General features: G+C 36.1%; 1 protein-coding gene across 3 annotated transcripts in view; it reads left to right on the top strand.

The window, feature by feature from the left end:
- CHID1 (chitinase domain containing 1) overlaps positions 1 to 13,272 on the top strand; it is a 136,459-nt gene that overhangs the window by 98,854 nt on the left and 24,333 nt on the right. The gene's annotated exons all lie outside the window — the stretch shown is intronic.

Raw genomic sequence — 13,272 nt, 5'->3', positions numbered from 1 at the left:
AGAAATACTGCAACAAGGAATCAATCACACCTGTAACCATCATGGCTGTCCCAGCAAAAACTGTACTTAGTCTACAGTTGTTTCTAGTAAATTACCTCTGGTTTCTTGGCAGTGAGTTAATTGAAGGTATAAATAAATAATGAATAAAAGCCACTTTACTACGAAAAGTTTGGATTGAAATCTGATCTGCAGGATGAACAGGAGCAATACAGAGACTGTAGGTAAATGAATAAATGTTGGCTTCAGTTGACTTCAGCAGGTCTTTTTTGTTCTGAAGTCTCTATAAACAGACTAAATTCGAAACAGTAAAGCTTGTAAAATTACACTTGCTGGTGATTATGGTTCCATCTGCTGTGCAGTCAAGTACTTAAACGTTTTCATGTGAGCTGAAAGCAAATCTTTTATCTGGTGCGTGTGTTCCAAGAAATACTGGAATGAGTGGCTAGGTGGAGTAAAAGAAAAATACAACTATAATAGCCTGTTCCTATGAAACAGAATGAGTACACAGATAAATTCTTCAGAACGGCTCACCCAACTCTTTGAAATAAGTTGGGATGTTTATTTTCCACTTGCAGCAGTTCTAATGTATTTAATGTGGTGAGATTTCCTCAGGGATTTCACAGAAAAATTAAGTTTCTGCAGTTGGGATTTACCTTGGAAACTCTTTGCAGGAGCTGGAAACAAAAAGCCTGGGCAAGCAATGGAAGTAATGGCACAAGCACCACTTGTTTCTGTTGCTGCATGTGCAGATTGCTGGGTTTGAAGTTCACATCATCCTTGTGGTCATACCTTTGCTGGGGCTCAGTTGGTTCCAGTGCTGTCATTCTCCTTGCCTCCCTGATAGTTTTTTTGGAGGCAGATCCTTGTTTGTTCCCGGTAATGGACGGTACCTTTCAACTCATTTCTTTAAGTTCCCAGATGAGCATGGATCCTGCAAATTCACTGTCAGCACACACTCTCCCTGAGCTCCTGTTATACAGTTTCATTTTGCAGTTTGTCTTATCAGATATTTGTGATACTTACAGGAAAAACAAACAAGTAAATACCCACTGGGACTTCCTAATGAGTCCAGTAAAACAAACACTCTTCACTTTAGCTAGAAAAAGAAACCTACAGAGGGCAAAATAATGAATGCCGATGTATTTCTTATGGATTTGATTTCCTCAGTAAGTACTATTGGAAGTTAACATCAAAGCCTCTAAAAGTTGATTATTCCCCTCCTGCACATAGTTTTTACTCTTGTGCTTAGGAAAAAAAATTGTCCCTTTGCTATTTTCTCCCGAAAGAGCCATTATGTAACCCCTCCTTTTATAATTGTTTGTCACTTTTTGTCTTTCTTTCCCAGGCAGCCTTGTCTGAGGATTGAAGTTCATTCATATATTTAGAGCCTGTTAGAATTTAAACGTAAAGTGAGTTTTGTCTTGTGTAGCGAGCCCTTCTCCCGGGTTGCTCCCTCTGAATAGTTGGTCAGCAAATGATTCTTTATTGCATCTGACCTGGGAGGCCAGGTGCCGCTCTGATGGAGAACTGCAGAGTGTGTGCGCCCTGAGGCCATAAGTGATGCGACATTTTTATAACCTTAGGCAAAATTTGTAACTTAGTGACATTCTCTGAATTGTCAGAGGTAGTTGATGGAAATGCATCTTGAAAAAAAGAATTTAAAAGATTTATTGGGGTTATGTTCTATGACCCGTACTGCAGAAATAATGGGGAAACACACTGAAAATCTTACTGTGATGTTGCTTTTGGATAGAACATGGACAGAATGGTAATGCAATGGCTTGTTAATGCAAGTGCAAGTGATATGGTATTTGCAAAGGCATGGCTGTGAAAGAAGCAAATGAAGACATGTGTCTTCTTTACTTTCACAAAATGAAGTTTGTCAATGCAAGGATTCTGGAATCCGTTTCTGTTTAAGTCTATAAATATTGCACTTCATTATGAGGAGGCAGGCTGCATGCATCATAGTTTTTAAATTGCTATTAAACAGCAAAAATGTGCTTACAAAAGCAGAAAAGAAACATGAGGTGCACTGGATTGTCCAACTTCTGGTTTTCATTTGGATTACATTTGTAAATCCTATTTCTCTACTTTGAAAATCTTATTTTCTATGTTTACATAGTTAACTATTTTGTTATTCTTTTCACTTGCACAAAATGACAAGTGGCTTTAAAACACTGGGATTTTTTTACACTTGTGTAGTGAAATGGAGAAAATGAATTGCATTGAAATATTTCAGTTTTACAGATAAGACATAGTTTGAGTTTGTTCTTTTTCCTATTCTACCTACATTGCACTATCTTCACAAGTTAGATAGGACTAATGCAAAAATTGTTACTCTCGGTGGTGTTTAAGATGTAGAATGTTTAGGCTGGTATTTGCCTAAAATATTAGGAAGAAGAATGATGAAAATTATGGTCTCAACTAGCAAAGCTTTATGCTGACAAAATCCTAGTGCAAATTCCTTTATCTTTTTGCCCATTTTACTTACTCTGATTGAGTAACTGATTTAGGCACTGCCAATAAAAACCGTGTCAGTCTTATAGGTGTATTTTCATTTTGGAGGGATGACAAAGTGGGCTTAAATTGTGACATGCTAGTTACTTTGATTATTTAAATATGTACCATTTGATGGATTAGCCTGGTCTTGACAGGGAAAACACTCTTAATATTTTATGGTTTTATGTCTGATCCAGAAATGTTGGTTGCATTAACAATTACAGTAAACGGAAACTTCATGGGATTGTACATTTACAGGAACACCAGGGTTATCCTATGCTATAGCCCCAAACTGCAAAGTGGCAAGAAATATGAGTGCTTCGTGATCTCTGAAGTGTTTGTTATTTATGGAGTTTTTGTTGTTTTCATTTCAAAAGTAAAGTATTCCCATCTTTCAGTCTCTCTTTCAAGTTCCTAGAATTTTGATCAGTCTGGATATCTTTTTTGAATCCTCAGATTTCACAGCATCATCTTAAGAATTATCACTCACACTCATGATCTTGCAGTTGTGAAATCTCTGAAGCATATTGCAATGAAGTTACAACCATAATGTTCAGCCATGATACTATTGTAGTACTGCCTCCATTTATGATATTGAGTTGCTTAAGTAAGTTTTAGTATGCCAGAGTTACGTTCTTCAAATTATGTTTGGAGTTTTGCAAATAATGTGTTTGCTGCTTTTTTATCACACCACTTGGAAAATAATTTTGGTGTTACTGTTTGTTTTTAATAAAGGAGAGTAGTTAAAATCATTGTAACAAATGTGTTTATGTATCAACTGATATTACATTGGCACTGACTTTTTTAGATTCAGTTTTCAGTGGTAACGAGTCTGTTGAAACTTGGTAATGCTCACAATGGGAGAAGTGAAAAAAATAGCAAACAATTAGAAAATGTAACTCATCTCTATCTGCAGTTGACTTGCTAAAATACCATAACAGTGATTAAAAATAACAGCCATTTTATCAGTGATCTTAAATTCCTGTTAATTCCAAAGATTAACAGATTTTTAATTTAAGAAAATATGATCGTGGTTAATGACTAGTTAGTGTTACAGAACTGATATATAAATGATAAATCAGGGCTTACTCTCTTTTTAAGATGTTTCTCAGCATATTTTCATGTTGTAGCTGTCTGGGAAAGAGAGACAAAAAGAGACAAAGGATTATAAAAGGAGGGGTTACATAATGGTTCTTTCGGGAGAAAATAGCAAAGGGACAATTTTTTTTCTAAGCACAAGAGTAAAAACCATGTGCAGGAGGGGAATAATCAACTTTTAGATTCTCTGATGTTAACTTCCAATAGTACTTACTGAGGAAATCAAATCCATAAGAAATACATCGGCATTCATTACTTTGCCTTCTGTAGGTTTCTTTTTCTAGCTAAAGTGAAGGGTGTTTATTTTATTGACCTCATTGTATGTTTCTAGAAAGCAAATGTTCTACCAAATTTCAAAACCCTTGATCCTTTAAGTATATTGTACAATCAAGTTGGCAAATTATATCATTAAGATGCCAGATCTGCTGCAATTGAAATTAAGAACCTGGTTCTATTTCTCGTGCTTTTCTAAATACTGTAAAATTAACATGCTTACTTAGATTTACCTTGAAGTTTGGTATGTCTCCTGGCAAGGTTTGTGCACCAAATCAGCACTTTTTGGAATATGATTCAGTATCTCATCTGCTCTTTTCTAATTCTTCCCCAGGCCACAAACTTTTCTGGTGGTTGACAGGTTCTGCTGGTGCTTGTTCCCATATGGAGATTAAACCATGACTAATGGAACTGTGCCCCAGACATTTTTCATTTCCTACATGTCTCCCTCATCTACTGCAATTGGCATCTACTTGCCCTGTGGGAAAACAAAATTGAAATAGGTGCTCAAACGAAGATAAATTGTACATTGAGCTAACTGATTGTAGTATTTATGGGCAAAGTAACATAAATTATTTCTGGTTCATTATTTATTTCTTGGTTCAAGGGCATGTGTAGTAGGCAATGGCATTGGCTGAGTTTGGTCAGAGTCTGGTTAAATGTGACCCTTAGTTGAATGTTGCTGTACAATTTGTTAAAATGTACTTGATACATATCATAGCCTTCCAAGCACTAGAACTGAGAACTGCATTCAAAATACTTTATAAAGTGAGTGAAACAGTTTGTCACTGGTAGTTCATGTTTCTGTGGTCCTTTCTTACTAATTTCTAATATTCTGTTTGACTTCTTGACAACTGTTGCATGCTAGACTGATGCTAACAGAGAGCCACCTATAGAAACACCAAGGTCATTTTTCTGGGTGATAACACCTTATTCAGAACCAACACTGTACTTTTCTCATAGTTATTATTTCGCGTTTATTGGTGTTAGATTTTGATTGCCATTTTACTGCCACATAATTCATTATTGTGAACTTCTGCAACTCATTTCAGTCAAGTTTGGTTTTAATTGGCTCTGAATATTTTCATATCATCAGCAAATTTTGCACCCATGCTAATTGCTCCTTTTTCAGATTTATATATAGAGAGATTGAACAGCAAAGGTCATAACACAGATATTTGTGAAATGCTGTAGCTTACTTCTTTCTGTTGTAAAAACAACCACTTTTACTATTGCCAGATAAAAAGTCCATATGTCTACTAATTTGATGAAAAAAGCCTTATTCAGTGTAGAACTATGAATTCCTGCCAGTATCTTCTTTCCATCTTGAGAGGGTTTGAAGTCAGAAAAAGCCAGGCTTCTGAGATGTCAGAAATATAAAATTATGGCAAAAGTTCATACAATAGCTGTTCTGCCTTTCATTGATGCATCAGTATGCCCAATATTATTTGCAGTCTGCCTTTGCACTGCCCTTAGTTGGAGATACATGCCGATGTCTTTTGGTCACACAGATTTGTCTCCTTAGGCTGAAGCAGTTGTTGCCTTCCAATTCTGTAATTTGACTTGCTCACAATTAAATCTACATGTGATGCTCTGCTCCCATTTATCTGCTGACAGAAGATGAATAGCAGAAAATTGTAGGCTGATGGGCCCACGCATTACAGTTCTTGTAAGTGACATCACTTACCTGCTTGGGGGCTGAACCTGGGAATGCTCAGATCTCGCACAACACTTCTGCAGCTCTTTGCTGTATGTGGGCCGGACTGAGAGCCCTGGGGAAACACTGCCCACCAGTTGTAGCTTTGCCATATTCTTTCTGTTGATCCCTCTGTAGACTGCAGGTCAACATGGAACTGGAAGTGACTGGGCAGTGTGCAGTTATTTTCCAGCATTCCACTGCCAGCAAAAGCAAGTGATGCGCAAGTTTTGAGTTTGAAACACCTTCACTCCTCCTCAGGCTTAGCACTGCAGAAGGGCATAAGCACCATCAGGCAATCTTTGAATTAATGAATTTTTTTCATGAGTGAATAATGCATAAACCCAGCTCTTACTCCCACCAACAATCCGTGTTGTTTTGTAATGAAATATGCATTTATTTTATATTTGAAAAACTTAAAGTACCTTCATTTTGTGGGTAGTGCAAAATTTATGATCTTCTTAATTATTCATTACAATGCTTTTTCAAGTTTGTAGGTATATTTAAATGACATGATAGATGACCAACCCATCCCTTACCAACCCTTGAAATAAAATATGATAGATTTGGAACTCTTAGGGCCTGAGCCTTCTCTTTTCCCAGTCACTTTAGATATGAGCTCTAGAGTCTGCAAGCTAGGTTGCCCAAAGCATTTAGGCACTTAGTTCTTACTGAAGTCTTCTGTAACAAAGGATCTTAATGGAAGTGAAACCTGTGAAAATGTTTGAGGATCTATGCTTCACCACTTGCAAGGCAGTGCTCAGTACATTAGAGGATCAGACCTAGCATGCAAGTTTTGTGTTACTGTGCCATGTGCAAATCAGAGATAGAAGCATTCAATTTGTGTTTCTCGGCCTTGTATGTATACCTTTATAGTCAGTATTTTATTTATGTATTTTGATGAGGAGGATTTTTTTAAAAAGAACATTTGACATGGTGGAATAGAAATTTAGATTTAAGAAAAAACAGTAATAAGTTATGATTTATCAGATCTGGATTGTTACATCCAAATGATAAACAAGAATAGCCGTGTACTGCTTCTGACTTTCTTTCGGGGCTTCTGTATGAACACAGCTATAGGTCCTATGATTTTGGTTTGTGCCATTTATATGCTTTGTAAATTACATTTGTTGATGACAATCTAAACAGGACACGTGGAGAAAATTTGCACAGACTACCATTTTGAGTAATCAAAAAGTGAGATGAAGGGATGTTTATGTTTGCTTTTAATAAGACTCAGGTTTTCCCTGAAAGAAATCCTCACATATATCTTTCAGACACTGTTTTCTAAATGCTTCAATTTAAAAGACTTGATATTTTTGACAGTAAGTTCTTTGGAGGCTGTGCACATTGGTTTTGAAACAGTCAGTTGCAAACCACAGGATACAGTTCTTTCAGCTTGCTGAGCTGTCATTGCAGCAGCCTGGCACTGCTCTCTTTTTCCTAAAATGAACCAGCTTGACCATGTGTATACTTCAACAACCACTCATTTGAAACTTATCCATGATGATTACAGTTGATTTGCCTGAAATAACTTAGCAGGACATTTTGCTGGATTTAGGAGATAAGACTGTACTTTAACTTTGTTGTTTACTGTTTTTAACAAGACTATGTTGTTTTCTGATTCAACTGTGTACTCCTTCAGTTAGCAAGATTCTTCCAGCGTGCTTGTGTTCCTCTCTCTCCTGCGTTGGACTTTGAGAACCTGTACCATTGTAGATGTCTTTGTTCACTTATTCCTGTACATCTGATTTTATGACACAAAGAAATACCAATTAAAAATATTTTTTTTTTTTTTAGTTGTAGTAATTTTCCTTTCACTCAATTTACTGTCACTGTAGGAAGGGAGCTGCCCAGTGTTTTGATGTACAGATAGTTGAAATGCAGCAACTGATGCTGTCACAGAATGAGTGTTTAACACAGTGTAAGCACTAGACTACAGTGTGTTCTCCCAAGTAGTTTCTTATTTCCCCTGAAATCATATTTAAATTCAATCATTGCCCTGACACATAAGTCTTAATAGAGCACATATTTACTTTTACAGACTTCTCTTCTGCATTTGACCTGGTTCAGCTAGGGAGCATTCCACAAATCACTTAATTCTCTTTGCTCACATGCCTCTCTGGGATGGCCAATGCTAGAATGTCACTCATCAGCATTTTCTTTGAAGTATTTAATGTTCTGTTAGTGAATTAAAGCTGAGTTTGATATTCAGTGCATAATGAATGTCTTGGGGGCCACTTTGAGGTACTGCAACAATGCTCTTGCTGTCCAGTTCTATTTTGCATCATCTGGGAAGCTTGCTGATGATCAGACTTCCTTCCCTCTGTTGTAAAAGTGCACTAACCCAGACCCTTTTACTGTTCAATTCCAGCTGTGAAAGGCTTGATCAACAGTTGGTATCTTTTTCTTGAATGCTTATTTTAGAGATTCTTTAGGTGGCTATTTGTGGCCAAAGAAAAACTGTAAAGCTTTACAACCATCAAGCATCTTACTATCAAGCATCATCTCTGGTGCCTCACAATTTTTGCCTTTTTTGCGGGGTATTTAACCTATTCCTAATGCCTTTGAAAAGAAGATAGAACGTAGCACAGTGCAAGCAGATAAATTGTTAGATTTAATTTTTATTTTCTGTTAAACCTTCTATACTGGGATTCTGTTTCAGAATTTTAACCAAAAATAATTCCCATGTGTCAATTATTGGTTCAGCTAGAGTTAGGGTTATATTATAATATGTTCAGATCTGGGAAGACTGATCTTAGTACTACTGTGTCCAGTGTTGTTCTTGTTCTTTGTCTCCCAAGTGTTTGCTCAGTTCTTTCTAATGGGAGATGGTAGTGCTGATGTTTATTAGACAGCATGACTTTCCTGACTGTTGATTTTTCCAATGTCTTGTTTTACCTTTGGAATTTTTCCCAAGATTCAAGGAGGTAGATGGTATTTCAAGACACTAAGTCATGGATTTACTGAACGGTAAATATCAATGAATGCCTGCAACAAGGAAACAAAAAAAACCCATTTCTGTAAAGATCAGTATCAGTCACACTGTTTTTATAGAATAGAATAGCATCGTAGGATCATGTAGGTTGGAATAGACCTTTAAGATCATCAAGTCCAACTGTAAACCTAACACTGCTAAGTCCACCACTAAACCATGTCCCTAAGCACCACAGCTACATATCTTTTAAATACCTCCAGAGATAGTGGCTCAACCACTTCCCTGGGCAGCCAGTTCCAATGCTTGATAACCATTTCAGTGAAGAAATTTTTCCTAATATCCAACCTAAACCTCCCCTGGCACAACTTGAGGCCATTTCCTCTTGTCCGCTTGTTACTTGGGAGAAGAGACCAACCCCCACCTCACTACAACCTCCTTTCAGGTAGTTGTAGAGAGAGATAAGGTCTCCCCTCAGCCTCCTTTTCTCCAGGCTAAACAACCCCAGTTCCCTCAGCCACTCCTCATAAGACTTGTGCTCCAGACCCTTCACCAGCTTCATTGCTTAGTTGAGAGTATTTTCTAATGGTTGCTAGCTTGCCATTTACATACTGCAAGGAGTTTTAAATTATTTGGCTTATACAGATGGAAGAACAGGGTGAAATCAGACTTCTGCCAATCAAGGATTGCTGCTGAGTCTTTTGTGGTCCTTTCCTATGTTAAAAAAATTCCAGAATTTCTTTATGAACGGTACATACAAGTTAGACCTGAGTCTCTTTGTGTAAGCCTCTAAAAGAACCTTGGAAGTACTTCCTGTGGGTATGATATTCAGTCTGAAGTTTCAATGTGTGTTATAAAAGCAGGTGTAACTTGCTGGGTATATTCCATGTTCACAAATGACTTGCCTGTAACCATAAAAGAGAGGTAGGAGTAGCAAACCAGCAGCAGAGTGTTTAACTCTGATAGCTGTCCTATGTGCTAACTCTTAGATCTCACTCCCTCAAGATTTACTAAACTGATTCAAGCAAAACTTGCTCTCAACATCTAGTTCAGCCTTGTAAAATCATCATGAACTTCAGCAAGTTTCAGCACACAAACTAGGTATTAATGTTTCTTATGAGTAGTATAGTGAAAAAAGGTATTTTATTCTTCTGTCTCTACAGATATAATCCAAATGTAAATTGAGTAATTTTTGTTCACATCTGATATGAAACAGAATTTGAAGACTGATAGTTTTGTTTTGTACTCCATTTTTCATACATGCATGTATGTATATTGCCTTTTTTAGTACTGATATTTTAATAACCATGCTTATTGATATGTTAGTTATCTTACAATCCTAATGTTTCTGTGTTGGTCCTTGTCTTATATACAGTTCATCTTTCCTTAATCTATTCAGAGTTCTGAAGATTCTTACAATTTTCAATCTCCCAGTTCTGTCCTTTCCTGATCTTTTTCCTCCTTTTCCTGCCGTATATAATCTCCCTCCACAAGTTTCTTCTCTCCTTGATTACAGGCTAGTAATCCCTCCTAGATTACTACAAACGTAATGACCTTGGTTTTGTACCATGCTTTTCTCTGTGTTTGTACACATTTTTTTCAAAATTAACTACGTGCAAAATTTAACTCAAAATAATTCAGTCACACTAACTGTTTTCTAATACATGCTTGGTTTACTAATGATCCCAAGTCTTCAGTTCTTCCAGAGGTTTCCCAAGGCATGCTTATTGATTTGTGAATTTTAGCATAAAAACCCCAATCATTTTAAACATAAGGTTGAAGCATCGCACACATCCTTAGAACTAGAAAATTTATTTTCTTTAAAACTAGAAAATCACTTTGAGAAGAATCCTTAAGAGATCTAGTAAAATTCTTATAAGAAGAAGATAACATTTTATGGAATACTTTAGAATGTAGCTGGAGTTCTGAGAATCAAACTTGATTTTGTTTAAAAACAGGTAGAAGGGACAGGAGAGACAGAGTGTACCATTACAATGACATCTGTACCCTGCCATATTTCACTTTGTTTTTTTGCAGAAGACTCAGACTAAGCACCAGCAAACAGTGACTCATATAAATACCCATTTGATTTGCAGAAATAAACAGGAGTTCTAAATTCAGCAAAAATACTTAAGCATTGCAAAGGTAGAACTGGGTGACTGAAAACTGCAGGAATCTTAAGAACTCGGGATAAATTAAGGAAAGATGCATGAAAGCAAGCATGTATTAAGGCTCTTATCAAATGAACTTAATTTGCAGAATGAAGTTAGTAACTAATATATTTAGGCCAAATTATTTCTATCCACGAGTGGATAAACTTAATTTTTAAATCAGTGCTGTATGCACTCATTTATTTTACAATAGAGCATATCTAAAATATACACTACTGCACTTGCCCTGGATGTTTTAAGTTTCCTAGAAATCAGATTGCCTTCTTGTAAGTATGAAATTACTCTTTGAATTACTCTTTGACCCTTTCTGTGGAGCTTTTTTTCTGAATTAGAAAGTTTGTGTCTTTCTGAAACAAACAAAACAAGTAAGTGTGCTCAGGACCTACTTAAATTATTTTTCCCGTGAAAAAAAGTGAAATATGTATTTTGGATTGTATGTGAGCACATGCAATTTCTATATCAGTTCTGAACTTCGTAGAATCTGAAAGTGTTATGAGCTTACTGAAAATGTCCCTCTTATTTATGAATTAATATAGAACTTACTGGAGTGCCAAAAGCAAGTATTTCAGATGTCCTACTGTATCACCATTGTTCTGCGTATTATGTTTCCAAAGGTGGACATTTTTCTCACTTTCCTGTAATGCAGCTAAATCTGACTTTTCAGCTTTGTTTTGTTTGAATTCTGACACTGTTTAGCAATAGAATCAAATTCTTACATATGCATATTTAGGATACTCATCTCCTGGGATACAAGTTATTATTTGGGTAATAATTCCTCATAATAATTATAACTTAATTAGACTTGACACTTGGCATATAGTGTGGCTGTTCGTAATGGACTTTTAAAAATGCAGTGAGAAGAAAGGTAAAGATACACTACATATAGACTGTAAAAAAACAAACCAACCAAAAAACCACCACTGATAATTCTTTTAGTGAGAAACATTTTTAAATAGTGTGGTGTATTTTAGTTTGGTTCTGTAATACACTTTTTAGTCAGTCTTCCGAATCATCTCCCATTTCTGTTATTTTAATTCACATTGTAAAGCAGTCTTGGAATATAAAAAATGCTGAAATGGAAGCTGAGATGCATGAGTGTATTTAGCTCACTCTCCTCATGAACCTTGAGTCTGTGAAACCAGATTAGGGCTAGTCCAAAGTAACTCCTCCTGCAATACACACTGTGTGAGCATCCTCAACACTAATTATTTCACTATACAAATTTACACAGAGGAAGGAAGAGTCTATTTTTTCATTGAAGCAACTGTGTGCAGCATGTTGATGTGTTGGTGACAATCCTTGTAAAGAAATCTTTTTGTGGGTGTGTGTGTGGAGACCCAAGAAAGGCAAGAGCTTTGGTCTGAGGCTCTTTGCCTCTGAACTCATGACAAGAACAAGGTGATAAGGCACTTGGCATCCCTCATACTTCTGCTCTGGAACATGATTAGATAAAATACTAAATTGCTTCACAGTAATCTTCTACATATATCAAAGCAAGTTAGCCCTTTGACGTTCACAGATTCCAAGTAGTTTTAAGATTTCTATGTGTTCTCCCTCCCTGCCCTTAATACAGGATTCCAAAGAGTAAAGTATGGCTTGAATAACTGACTTCAAATTTACAGCCCTTTGTACCTATAAAGCAAAAACTTCAAATACTTTTTAGTTTTGGCTTCTGCAGCAAATTTGGTTTACTACATCTATTTATTTTTACTAAGTGTATTTACAAGTTATCATCAAAGCTCTCAAACTTACCCAAAGACTAAGTACCTTTGTTGTTTAGATTGAAATCTGCTTATTACTTTATCTAAGAACATGCCAACCTAACTACAGACCCTTGAAATTTCCATGACACCTATGAAACTTCATCCTCATTTAGTTTCAACAGAAGGAAATAAACTTGTTCTCTGAGTTGGAATCTAGTAACAACCTTGGCTGTTACCAGTGCAGACCCACGATTTTTTACAATGGCAGACTTCTGTTCCTGTGATGATTTAGAATACATTGCTCTTGCTGGTGACATAAGTTAACATCTCTGCCTTCTCCTCTATGTGGAAGATGAGATACTCAGAAGGTTGATTGGATAATGCCAGTGAGGCATTTAGAAGATGCCAGAGCATTATGAAGATAAGAGTTATTCCACCTGTCCTTGAAAAAAATCTGAGGAGACCTTTGACAAATAATTGTTTACACTTCTGAATTTTTCATAGTTTTATAGAAAATTCTGGAATGAGTAAAGTAGTCCTTATGTACCTGTAAGATGTATTTTATAGTATTTTCTCCATTAGTGAAAGCTTGTATTTTGTGTTATGAGAAAACAGCTGCTTAATGACTAACTGTCTAACCAGGTTATCTTGCATGATAAATCAAAACAGCAAGGTTCATTAGCCTTCATAATGTTTTGGAATACATAAATTACAGAAGTTATTAGTATGTTTTGCATACAGTGATTGCATAGTTATATTAAAATACACTTTCAGTGCAAAGTTAAGCAGTCAATTAGTCAAGAGGTGCTGAAGTTAAATTATTCTCTGCTTGCATTAATGAAAATCATCATCTTAGCTATTTTCAGAAAAAGATGTAAAGCTCCAGTTTCAATTTTT

This window comes from Accipiter gentilis, chromosome 17 (genome assembly GCF_929443795.1).
Source record: "Accipiter gentilis chromosome 17, bAccGen1.1, whole genome shotgun sequence".
NCBI lineage: Eukaryota > Metazoa > Chordata > Aves > Accipitriformes > Accipitridae > Astur > Astur gentilis.
Note: the sequence above shows the minus strand (reverse complement) of the source record. Positions and strands in the feature narration are given on the sequence as shown.